The sequence below is a fragment of the Urocitellus parryii genome, chromosome 4 (genome assembly GCF_045843805.1).
Source record: "Urocitellus parryii isolate mUroPar1 chromosome 4, mUroPar1.hap1, whole genome shotgun sequence".
NCBI lineage: Eukaryota > Metazoa > Chordata > Mammalia > Rodentia > Sciuridae > Urocitellus > Urocitellus parryii.
The window spans coordinates 74,029,530-74,042,471 of NC_135534.1; the positions used below are offsets into that span (position 1 = coordinate 74,029,530).

General features: G+C 36.1%; 1 protein-coding gene and 1 non-coding gene across 12 annotated transcripts in view; both read right to left on the bottom strand.

Annotated features, from left to right (window-relative positions):
- Dlg2 (discs large MAGUK scaffold protein 2) overlaps nucleotides 1-12,942 on the bottom strand; it is a 2,013,368-nt gene that overhangs the window by 604,672 nt on the left and 1,395,754 nt on the right. The gene's annotated exons all lie outside the window — the stretch shown is intronic.
- On the bottom strand, nucleotides 9,118-9,190 carry Trnaa-ugc (transfer RNA alanine (anticodon UGC)). Its single transcript has one exon. It is a non-coding gene; the product is annotated as a tRNA-Ala (tRNA).

Consider the following 12,942-nt stretch of genomic DNA (forward strand, 5'->3'; position numbering starts at 1 on the left):
TATCATCTCAGAATGACTTATTTAGGCTATAGGAGATTGTACCTGCTAAATATTCATGGGAGATATTTTTTAAAAAGAATTCTGTGTTAGGTTGGATTTGAGTCTAAACCCCATATACAAAATACTATGTTGCAAAATGTTCATAGCTAAACTGGAAGTAGTTCATCTTCATTTAAAAAACACCTTGAAATATTATTAATCATTTTATTTTTGATTGATCAAAATAACCTATATTTTCTTAGTATATTTTATAATCCAAAATTTCCTTCCAGGATAAAGAGTAATACAGGTATATCGATAGCTTTTTTCCTAATTGGGCAGCAGGGTTGACCCTGAGTAAGTCTATATACTTCTGTGAAACTCCATTTTTCTCAAAAATGTAAAAATTATAGTGTTGAATGAACTGCCAGACTTCTTCAGCACCAATATTTTCTGACTCTGTGGTATGCATTGTCTTTTATTAGAAACTCAGTTTTCTTTCTTCCTTGTTATATGTACTATTGTGTGTGCACTTGGCAAGATGCAAGGAATTCAGTGTGAGGGATAGGATCCTCAATCTGCTGCAGTTTAACAGAGGGGAGGGGATGAAGTGATCAAGTAACAGGCTGTGAAGATGGAGTGGGATATATAACAGGGTGTTCCAGTAACATTCAGGGGGAACTCTTGACACAACCAAAGAATTAGGCAGAAAGAGCTTGAGGAGGAAGAAACAGATACTGTAGCAAAGTATTGCTTCACCGCAACTACATGGTTAATTTTCTTGTACTATTTTCTTAATTTCACAGAAAAAAAGGGGGGGCGGGGCGCCAATTTCAATGTCAGCTGGGAAGTGCTGTTTCTCAAAACCTAGGAAGTTATGGGGACTCAAAGGTCATGCATAGGAGTGGTCAGTATCTTGATTCTGGTCTTGACAATGCTCAGAAGCACATTCATATTCACAGCTTGGCATCTCATCTTCTCAACACCCATCAGAGCACAAAACATTGCTTTTTACTCCTTAAAATTATTAACACCTATTGGTTGTACAAATTAACGTGTTTCACTGTGATTAACTTCCTCACTCTGCTCCTCCTTCCAGGCCCTTCCCCTTCTTTAGTAGTAGTTCTACTACTTTCAGGTGCTTTTTGTTTTGTTTTGTTTTTTTCTTTAACTACTCTAGATTCCACATATGAGAGAATACATGTGACACCTGTCTTTCTGTGTCTGGTTTATTTTGCTTCTCATGATGGTCTCTGGTTTCCATCTATTTTCCTGCAAATGACATGATTTCAGTCTTCTTTATGGCTGAATAATACTTCATTGTGTATATGAACCACATTTTTTTATCCATTAATTTCTTGATAAGTACCTAGGCTGATTTCATACCTTGGCTATTGTGAATATTGCAGCAATAAACATGGGTATGTAGGTATCCCTTTGTATGCTGACTTCATTACCTTAAGATGTATTTCCAGGAGTGGGATAGCTGGATCATATGGTAGTTCTATTTTTAGTTTTTTGAGGAGCTTCCAAACTGTTTTGCATAGTTGCTGTACTAATTTAAATTCCCATCAATAGTACATAGGGGCTCCTTTATCCTCCTATTATTACCAGCATTTATTAATTTTTGTTTTGACCTTGTTAATAACCAATTACCCAGTCAATAGGGAGATAGGTCCAGTTCCCAGTAATATTTGAAGGTGGCTTCTGTCCAGAAAAACAAATAGAATTCTATCACTTGTAGTCTTGTCATAAAAAGTTTCCTCAGTGATTGTGTATGTGTGTTGATGTAAGTGTGTGTACACTAATCCAGACCAGGACTTATTTAAATTTATACCACAGTTATATATATAGAATATCCTGATGCTTTGTCAAAGCAAACCTACTAATTCATCCTTCCCCCTTTCTGATAGTGTCTGAAGTCCAGCCAACAGAGTATAGTTATAGCAGCATCTCTCTGCTAGCAAAATGTGAAGACAATGATTATTTTGAATAACATTTGCCATTTCAGGGGAAAAACAAATTTCAAAAATCTGTTTGAGTGACTAACTTCAATAAAAATCTACTCTACTTTTTTCCATAGCACTTATTACCGTATGGTATACTTATTTATTCAGCTTATTTAGTGTCTCTGACTAGGATATATGTTATCTAAGGGTACGGATTTTATTTTCTGTCTGCTTCTGTATACACTGAGCCTATAACAAAAGAGAATACAATCGTAGGTGATCAATAAATATTTATTTTCTGACTGAATGAATGTTGCTCAAGCAGCAGAAACTTGTAGGATAGAAAATGTGTATCTATGAATGGTTCTAAAACTAGGGCATATTTTTTCTCTTTAACCAAATAGATGCCAAGAAAGTTGGGGCCATTAATGTTATTGTAAGAAGCTACCAAGGGAGGTCAACTTATAAGTTCTGGACAGGAGCTAGCACGTCTTGACAGAGGACTTTCAAATGCCCAGTAGAAGAGAAAGGTACCCAAGAGTTAAGAGGTAGTCAGGGAAGCCTTCTCAAAAGAGCTAATACCTAAGCTTGCACATAATTATTGACCAGACCTTGGTTAGGCAAAGGTGAAGAGATGGAGAAGAGCATTTAAAAGAAAGAGAAATGAGAAACAGAACCCCATGAGTTTGGAGAATTCCAAATAATGCCATGTGTCTGGAGTATGGATGCAAGGTAGAGGTAAGGAATGAGCTGGAAATGACAGTAGACTACATTATGCCTTAGGTACTACACCCAGAAGGCGGATTTTTCCCCTAAAAATCAATGTGGAGTTATGAGTATCACAGTCATGTTTTATTTTGGTTAAGTGTGTTATACACTGGGCTGGATTTCTAGTTAGCTGGTTGATGTAATCCTGATGAGACCTGATGATAGCCTGAAGTACATTGTCCACCTGGGAAAAATAGGTGGGACTGAAAAGAGATTAGAAACATGCAATTGACAGAATTCAGTGGCTAACTGCATGTGATCAGTGAGGGTTGCTTTCTGGTTAAACAGATGGTGATGCTAAGGGGAGAATAAGCAAGAAGGAAGAGTACTCTAGACTGACATAATTGCACGATTTTTCTCTATGCCTGGTATTTTCACATAAGCCCAATACAATGGGCAAGATACTTAACTTTCTAAACCTCAGCTTTTTCATCTGTATAAGGGATTAGTAACAACTACCATTTATAGTAAGAAATAGGGTATGGAAAAATCAAAATAGGACTGAGTTGAAATTTAGCTTACTTAACTCTTACAACCTTCAGTTTTCTAATTTTTTAAAATGAGGATAATAAAAACCTAATTGCTAGTTTGTTGTAGAGTTTAAATAAAATTGGTGTGAGGAGGCTCTAGCATATCTCGACTACTTTGAAGCTATCATTACTATCATCATTATAACTGTGTTATAAGGAAGTGACAAATTAAAACTATTCAGTCCATTTAGTAGATGATTTTCTAAAGAAGTAAAAGATGTGGCTTTGCAGAGTAGAAAAAAATTAATAGTAAGCAAGTAAGGGAAAAAAATAAATAGGGGGCAATTGACTGGAACAGAGATTTGTCATTAACACATGACAGGAAACCCTGGGTCAGGAACTCTGCAGTTGGCTAAAAGTTAATTTGTGTGTATAGTCAAGGCCAAGTCTCCTGAGTCTTCCACGTGGCATGGGAAGAGGGCAATAGCACTTCTGAAAACTTAGTGCACTTTCATTTGGGCTCAATAAAATGAAAGATTAAAATTGTGGGGAGTAAAAAGATCTATTATGCTTACTCCACTCATCCAGAGCAGGAGATGGAAATATCTCACTGCATTTTTCTTTTGGAATCCTTACTGCCCAGGGGGACCTCATGATGAATACACAACTGAAAGGAGGAGCCACAGCAGAAATAAAAATACTACAAAGTATTCCACAGGCTCATCCTCAACAGACCATGGTGCCAAGCCAGTCAAAAGGGAGCTTGTGATGAGAATCACAGACTTTCTGGTGTAGAGTATGTCTTTGGCTGCAACCGTGTAGTCTGTGGCAGCTTACCAGATGGCCAGAAAATTCTGTGGTGAATTGGGACCTGGCAATTCAGTAGTGGCTTATAAATGTTAAGAAGGCTCAACTTTCTCCTGAGGTTTTGAAACTATTCAGCTTTGACATGCTTCATATGTAACAGCATAAGTATGGTTATTTAATCTCCTTTTTCTGGATTTTTAAGAACTAGCAACCATGTTTCTACAATTGAAAAGAAAAAATAGTCCCACAGTTTCACAAAGGAGCTGAGTTTTCTCTGAATGAGATTTCAGCAGTGCTAGACAGTGTAATTTTGAGGTGATAATGAACAAGTTTGTGTGTGTGTTTCAGATGCTTTCTGCACACTTTGTATTCATTATTAAAGTAGACATATTTTTTTTTATAATTCAAACAGGTTTGGGAAGTACCAATTTGTTCTCAAAGTTATTATCAACAGATGTCTCACGATTTTGATCACACAGGATAAGTCACTTAGGAGACCTGCTGCATAAGGAGCACCCAATGTAAAATAATCTGAAAGAATGTCTCCACCATATGGCTCTGTCTGCTTGTGGCTATAAATTGTGCATTATGAATGTGAACTGGGTTAATATTCAATTTCCTTTCTCAGGATTCCAAGAATGATACACAGCCTTCTAAGACTAATTTATTAATTCAATAACCCTGAGATTTGAAAAATAACTGATTTCACAGTCAGTGTTGCCTTCATTTAATATCATTACACTTCCTTCCCCACTGAGCACAAATGCAGACTCAAGTGTTCAAGTTGAGAAACATCCCCTTGGAAACCAGAGGCAAGAATCCCTAGATCAGCCATTCAAATGCTGAGCTTTCCAAAGGGAAAAGCACAATGCTCTGTGAAATAGCACAGCCGGCCTTGACAAAGTGGACAGAGAAATGCTAAAACTGCACAGCAGGCAGTTCTTTGAAAAATCTACATTTGACCCAGGCTCAGTTCAAACCTCAGATATGTCAATACCTAGCTGTGCAAACTCCTGTAAGTCACTTAATCACTCAGTGCCTCATTTTACAAGGTAGACTTGATAATTTAGGAAGTTGTTGCAAGGAGGATTACAGAAGGTAATACAATAAATTTAACGACAAATTTCAGATTTCCAGAATACTGTCATCTTTTTGTATCTAAGGGTTCCCCATCCATAAATTCACCCAATGGTGGATAAAAACATTCAGGAAAAAAAAAATGCCTCCATACCTAACATGTACTTTTTTTTTTTTTTTTTTTTTTTTTTGGTAATCATTCCCTAAACAATATGATGCATCAATTTAATATTTAACATTGTATTAGGTACCATAACTAATATAGAGATGATTTAAAGTATTTAGGAGAATGTGTGCAGGTCATATGAAAAGACTGTGCCATTTTAAATAAGGGACTTGAACATCATGAATTTTGCTATCTGTAGGATTCCTGGAACCAATACCCTGCACATACCAAGGAACAAATGTATACATACATATCAAATCCCTTATCATCAGAAGAACAACCAGGTCTGAGTGATGTGTAGCTTGCAGGTAGAGCAGTGTGATGCATTTCAACTGCATCTGAAAGTGTTGGCAAAGCCTTTGGTCAGTTCACCTAGGAGTATCCTTGAGGCCCCACCAAACATGATAGACTGTGCTGAAAAGCATGTGTTGTTCTTTCTACCCAAACAGCCCAGGTTGAAAACAGCCTGTCCCTAAAGTAACAAGCTTGGTGAGCACGTGGCTAAATAACAATAGCATCAATTCAGTCTTGATGCAGTAATAAATATTCCTTGCAAAATATTTTGTTTCTTGTATATTTTATCATTGAATGCAGGCACAGAGAAATCTACATTGGATTAAAAACATTCATTTTATTAACTGGCCAATGCAGAGGCCTGGATTTTTGTTCTAGTATGGCAAAATGAGTAAGAAAGGACATTTTCTCTTTTGTTTTCAGGCTTATCACATGGAATAGTTTTGTAGATAAAGCCTAGTAGGCACTCAATGATAGATCCTCCTGCAGTAAGGACTCTTATTCACATGTATCTTTCTTTCTAACTCTTCAGCTATCTGAAAGCAGATATCATCTCATTCACTACCTAATCATATATATATATACCCGTCCCAGGAAAGGTGACCTATTCATGCTTGTTGATTGAATAAACCATGAACTCCAGGCACCACAGAGGGCATTCAAAGCACATCTAGAATGAGAGAAAATTTTTAGAGAAGGAATAATAATCAAGAACATTGCCAAAGGGGGGAGACAATCCACAGGGGAAATAATTAATGGGTTGGGGAAAGATTCTCTAGAAAGATTCAAGGGAGAAAGTGGACATACTCTCTCAATGCCCATTTCTTAAAGATCACCTAATCTAGTAACAATGATGATACTGATAATTAACACTCGAAAAATGCTTACTAGAGTCAGGCATTTTTTTGAAATACTTTATACTAATGAATGCATCTGGTCCTCAAAACCAATCCACAAGTGTACATTATTATCACCCCACTCAGTGGAACACACACACACACACACACACACACACACACACAGATAGGGGGTGGAGAAAGTTACTCACATTCATAAAACTATTAAGTGTTAAATCATTAAACATATAATTTGATTTCAGGATATATACACTAAAAATACTTCATTATATTGGTAAAAATAGTTTAGTAGAAATTACCAGAAAAAATTATAATCATTGTAAGGAAAGAAAAACAATGATAGCCAATGTCAAGAGGGTTAAAGGGTCTCTCTTTCTGGAGATACAAAATGAATTTTTTTTTACTGTTGCATTATGATTTAATCTAATTGCACAAAAAATTTGAAACTACAACTCCTCCAGATTTCTAAGAGGAAGGTTATTATGCCTGCCTCCATATTCAATTCTGCACTGTTACATTTGAACCATATTGTAAATTTTACATCATGATGGATCAGTTTGGAATTTCCATGCAACACCTCAAATCATAAAATGGAAGCAAATTTTAAACAAAATGAAAATTTTGTATGTGTAACTATCTCTCATTCTCCTGAACATTTATGATAGTTGCTTTTTAAAATGCAAATTTAAATGATCTGAGGGGCTTGTTAAAGTATAATTTGTGATGAGGGACTGTTGCTTCTGATTTCAACTTTGTTTGAATGAGAAATTATTGACTGCATTTTAAAAATTATTTTTTATTTATTTTGGGGGTACTCGGTTTGAACTCAGGGGCACTCAGCAACTGAGCCACATCCCCAGCCCTATTTTGTATTATATTTAGAGATAGGGTCTCACCTCGCTTTTGCTGAGGCTGGCTTTGAACTTGTCATCCTCTTGCCTTAGCCTTCCAAGTCATGGGATTACAGGTGTATGCCACCATGCCCAACTATTGACTGCAGTTTTAGATTTTTAGTTAGTTTTGAGTAAGGTGATTATTTGGATTTTTTTAGTATTAAAGTAAAGCCAAAAAACAAGAAAACAAGAGAGTAAAAAATGACTGAGATTGTAAGAAAAAGATGTGAATGTAAAATGGCTTTTGCTATTTATTGAGTGACCTTGAGAAACTCTTGGGAACACTAGTGAGTGTTCATTTCCTCATTTGCAAAATGATGAACACCATGTTTTATTTTCCTTTTCATGGGGTGGATGAAATATCAGAAAAATAATTTGAAAGTAATGAAGTAATATTAAAATGAGATGTATCATACAATATACATTATATCACCTGAATGAAACAATAACATTGAACATCATAATAGAACTTACAACCTTACTAATTTTAAGTTTGAGAAACTATATTTTCATTTGAAAACTTCTAAAACATAACTGGAATACTGCTATAACTGTATTCTTTTTATGAGTTAGAAAAATGCTAAAAATACAAATGTGATATCATGTTTCTTGTTATTTTCACCTAGAGTTAGAGTGATATTAGTGAGTTTTGAGCAAAGTTTAAGTAGATGGTGGGGGAAGAGTACAGTTTATTTCATGAAAATTAAGAAATAATCTTAAACAGAAATAAGTATATCTCTAACCACCTACTAATTTCTTTTCCTTGATGCTTATTTCTTCTTTCCAATGCTAACTGAAGATTCTTTGCCATTTGGCTTAGTTTTCCTTTTGATAAATGTACTGAAGACCTAAAGGCAATCTGAGCATACCACAACTGGTCAGAAAAAAAAATTTTTACTCCAAAAATGTCCTTCATATTCTCCATGCCTCCAGATGGCATCTAAATAGCTCTGCCACACACTAGTTTGGACAAAAGTCTTAACTTATTTAAAGAAGTAAAGTAGTGGTTCTAAGCTTATGCAATAGACTTATTGTCAAGATATGAGACAGCCCTTGTTGAACGATTTACATATAAGGTTCAACCTTCAATAAATGATTAATATTTATATACTTAATTGTTGCAACTGATACTGCTGCCAGCACTGGAAAGGGTAGCACTGAGCATTGGCCTCAACTAATGAAGAATAGTCTTTTTTTCTTCTTATCTATGGATTTATTGTCTATCTTAGGACACACATAAATACAAGAATAAATATCAATTATATGACAGAAATGTGTATATAATGTAAAATACAAAATGTATATAAAGTATACATAATTGAATGTTTATTATGAAGCATATGAATGGAAATAGTTATGTGTGTATAATGTGTTTATAAATATATACATATTTATACACTTATATATACATTTGGATATATGTATTATGTACATTTGGATAGACACATTGGGAGGGAAAATTAGTCTTTATCTATATCTCTTACTAGAAGACTAAATGGGATTCATCTAATGATTAACAACAAACCAGATAGAAAATGTCAAATGAAAAGGATTAAAGTAAGAACCATTTTAGCCATTTAGTGCCTTGAAGTTTTAGACTCCTAATTATCCTTTAATGTAGCTAAAATCCAAATGAGTAAGAGCCATGTTAGTTAACATTCTATTAGTGGCTGCAAGTGTCCCCTCAAAGGATTTATTTAAATTCTGGGCTCATGTTGAGTAGTGATAAGCCTACTTAGTTACATTGGTTTTATTGGGCCATATTTTAATCTGATTGGATATTAAGATGACAACAGGTTCTTTCTCACTTAAATGTGAGATTCTTGAAGAAAGTGGCCAGATTTTTTTTTTTTTTGGTGGTGGTGCTGGGGATTGAACCCAGGGCCTTGTGCATGCAAGGCAAGCACTCTACCAACTGAGCTATATCCCCAACCTAGTGGCCAGATTTCAGAGAAAAAATGAATCATAGTGGAAAGAGTTCACCTGTTTTTGCCTCATGACCTTGGACATATCATTAACCTCTGTTAACATGGGTTTTCTAATCATAGTTCAGTGATTCTTGGGTAAGGATAGCACTGAACCCATCACTGTCACCTGGGACTTACGTACTTAACTTTCACGTTGGTCATTTTTGTTTTACCACAAGTATTTCTTGCTTGTCACTTTCCTGACTCCAGGTAGAAAGGTGATTTTATTTGGCCAGTGCTATGTGAAGAAAGGTTTTGGTGTCAACTCCAGGGATATATCTCAGTTTGCAGTTGTGATTTACAGATGTGAACACATCAGGATGAAGTCCTGGTCAGTGTGATACTTAATTTTATGTGCCAAATTGACTGGGTTAAGGGATACCCAGATATCTGATAAAACATTCTTTCTGGGTATGTCTGCGAGGGTGTTTCTGGAAGGAAATAGTATTTGAATTAGTAGACTGAGTGAAGAAGTGTCCTCACTGACACAACAGGGAACCATCCAATTTGTTGAGGGTCTGGAAAGAAGAAAAGGACAGAGAAAGGGTAAACACCCTTTGTGTTCTGGGGGTAAGTAAAATGGGCACCTTTTCTTTCCCTGAGATATCAAAGCCCCAGGTTTCTTGGGCCTTTGTCTCTGGAATGTAACACCCTCTTCCCCATTTTCCTTCATAGGGCTTTGGCTTTGAACTTGGACTGAATTACATTACTGACTTTGCTGTATCTCCAGCTTGCAGAGAGCAGAACGTCATGTGACTTCTTGGTCTTCAGAAGCAGTGAAACAATTCTCATACTAAATCCCTACCCTGTATCTATCTATCAGTTATATTTTTCTAGAGAACTCTGGCTAAGATAGTCAGACTCTACCCTTGAATAACTAAAATCGGAAAAAATATAAATGTGTGATCTGATAGGTCACTGAGCTTTTGAGTAACCTATTCTGTGACTATGTAATGCTTTCCCAGAATCTCAATTCAACATTGAACATCTGCCTTATGCCAGGTGCTGGGGATATATGGTAAATGAAACACAGTTCTCAATTTTTGGTGAGCATACAAAAGGTAGACACAGTTCAAACACAAATGACAAGAAGAAAGAAGATGGAAATGCTAACTCTGGAGGGATTTGACAAGGCTTTTCAAGAAGATGTAGTATCTCAGTTGGATTTTGGACAATAAATTGACACTGGTTAGATAAAAATGGTAATGGGGTGAAGAGCAATTTTAGGATCAATAACTTGACTAGTGATCCTGAATTAAATATAAAGTAATATCAAATTCTTCTTAATAACTAAATGTGCATTCTTTAATTTAAGCTGAATCTAAAAAGATCAAATATTTTAAATTTTAAAATCAGGTAACACATGATATAAATTCTGATGCCTATGAACATTTTCATAATACATATGTGCATTCCTTTTCTCCCAAGGATAATTTGAAAGATTAAAAATGCATCAAGCTCATTAAGGTAAATGACTAAAATTCAAGTTTTTAAAAGTATAAATTCAAACAATGCCTCAAACACTTGAAATTACTGTAAGTTTTTCCTACTATGCATCTCTGTATAGTCTGGCAGTATATTGAGACAGTAGTGTTTTTATTTTTTTCTTCTTGTGTTTTTCCTTTTCCTTTATCCCCGCTGAAATAGGTGTTTATTGCAGGGGGAGGTCAGAGGAGGCAGGGTTGAACTCAGAAGCAGCCCACAAAGACTTCCTTGCTTTTGTTTTCAAAAAGCTAAGCCCTTAGGATAAATTAAAGGTTTTGTGGAGGAGGTGAAAGGAAGAAGAGGAGTCCTCTACGGAGGTAGGAAGTCTTTGTGAAGGAGAGAATAAAATATTTCTCAAGTGAGGGGTAGGGTAGAGCAGGGGGGAGAGTCTCTTGAAATGGAATAAGAAAAGAAAGAAAATAATATTCAGAGATGAATATGTGAAGGCAAGTCTAAGAAGTTGGGACCCTGAACAATCTCATAAAGAATTTCATAACTTGCAATGTCCCAGGATTTCATTTAGTTGTAAATAATAAAAGTGCCAATTTAAACTAGCTAACGCAATAAAAGGTATTAACTATTTACTTAAAAAAAAAAACTCAGAAGAAGGGTTTCAGAGATAGTTTTGTTCGTGATCTCAAGTTATTACTAAGACTTTCCACATACAATCTATCTGCTCCGCCATCTAAAATGCTGGCTTCATTAGGAACCAGGAAACCTCTACAGTTTTACTAGGCTTAGAGCTGATATCCCAGTTACAGGCTTCCTTATTTCATGCCCAAAGAAGGAGATGGGCTTCTGACTGAAAGTTAAGTAAGAACCATGGAATTCACTGTGATTATATTGAATCAAGTTGCTCATCCATCACTGATCAAGTCCAGGAGAGTGGGATGTGCAAATTGATCTAAATCAATAAGGACTCACTGCTGGAGTTCACAGTCATGCTAGCTGCTAACAAAGCACAGGGGTTGTGTGGGGGCAGGCAGACATTTGAACCAAATTCTACAGGCACTTAGAAACATGATGGGAAGAATGAAATGTGGAGATAATGACAAATGCCCACTAGATGTAGTAGACACTTGTAGACTAGAAGGGACAACTCAGAGAAGGGCATTGGATGTTGCAGCAGGTACCTGTGAAGAGAGATGACCAAACAACTTGTGGACTGTGTCATCACTGAGTAAAGATATAGAACTGTGAAATAATTGTGGATATGGTTGAAGAGGTTGGGAAGAAATATGCTAGGAATGACAGAGGTTATATTTCCTGCTACCTAACTAGTTGAATTCCGGAAAAATACAGTTATAGCAGCTAGGGTTTTATGTAGCTGAAAGTATCAAAATTCCCAGCTTTTACCATTTTTGAAGACCTACAATCTAGTAAGTATGACTGCTGGGCCTCTTTCTGTATCACTCCCTAGAACTTTGCTTTTTCTATTATCCTCAGGATGCAGTACCTCTATGGCAATCCCGAAATCTAAGGACACCTTAGATTAAACCTCCACAACCCTTCACACCTTGTGAAGTCATGGAAATAGATTTCCCCTGATTAGAAAACTCAGCTAGTGGGTGACAGAGTTTTGTCATTTCCATGCAAGTTCTTTGCTGGGACTTGAGTATGCCCTCCAAAACTTATGTTGAAATTTCAATGCCATCCCATCGCACCAGTATTAAGAGTTAGGACTGTTAAGAGTGATTAGATTATGAGCATACAGCCCTTATGCTTATTGAAGGAGTGGATTAGTTATCACAAGAGTGGATTTCTTTTAAGTCAAGCCCCTTCTTGCCCTGATCTCATGCATGCTCACCTTCCCTTCAGCCATGTTATATGTTATAGCACAAAAACCCCGACAAGGAGCCAACACCATGCTCTTGGACACCCCAACTTCCAGAACTGTGAGCCAAATAAACTTCTTTACCACATAAATTTCCAAGTCTGTGATATTCTGTTATAGCAAGAGAAAACAATCTAGATTTCTTTCCATTGCAGATTTTGTCTAAAAGCTGTTCGTTTTAGAAATATCACTACTTAAGCATTAGATATGCTGGTGATGATCAGGAAATACATCAAAGAAAGATGTCATAAAAAGTGATGCACAGAAGAAAATATATCAGCTCTTTTAGATGATGTGAGGGTAGAAAAGTTCCGATTAATGAACTAAAGACAGCTTTATTAATAACCTGGAGACAGAGGTTTGTGGGGTAGGACATGGAAGATAACTCAGATAGTT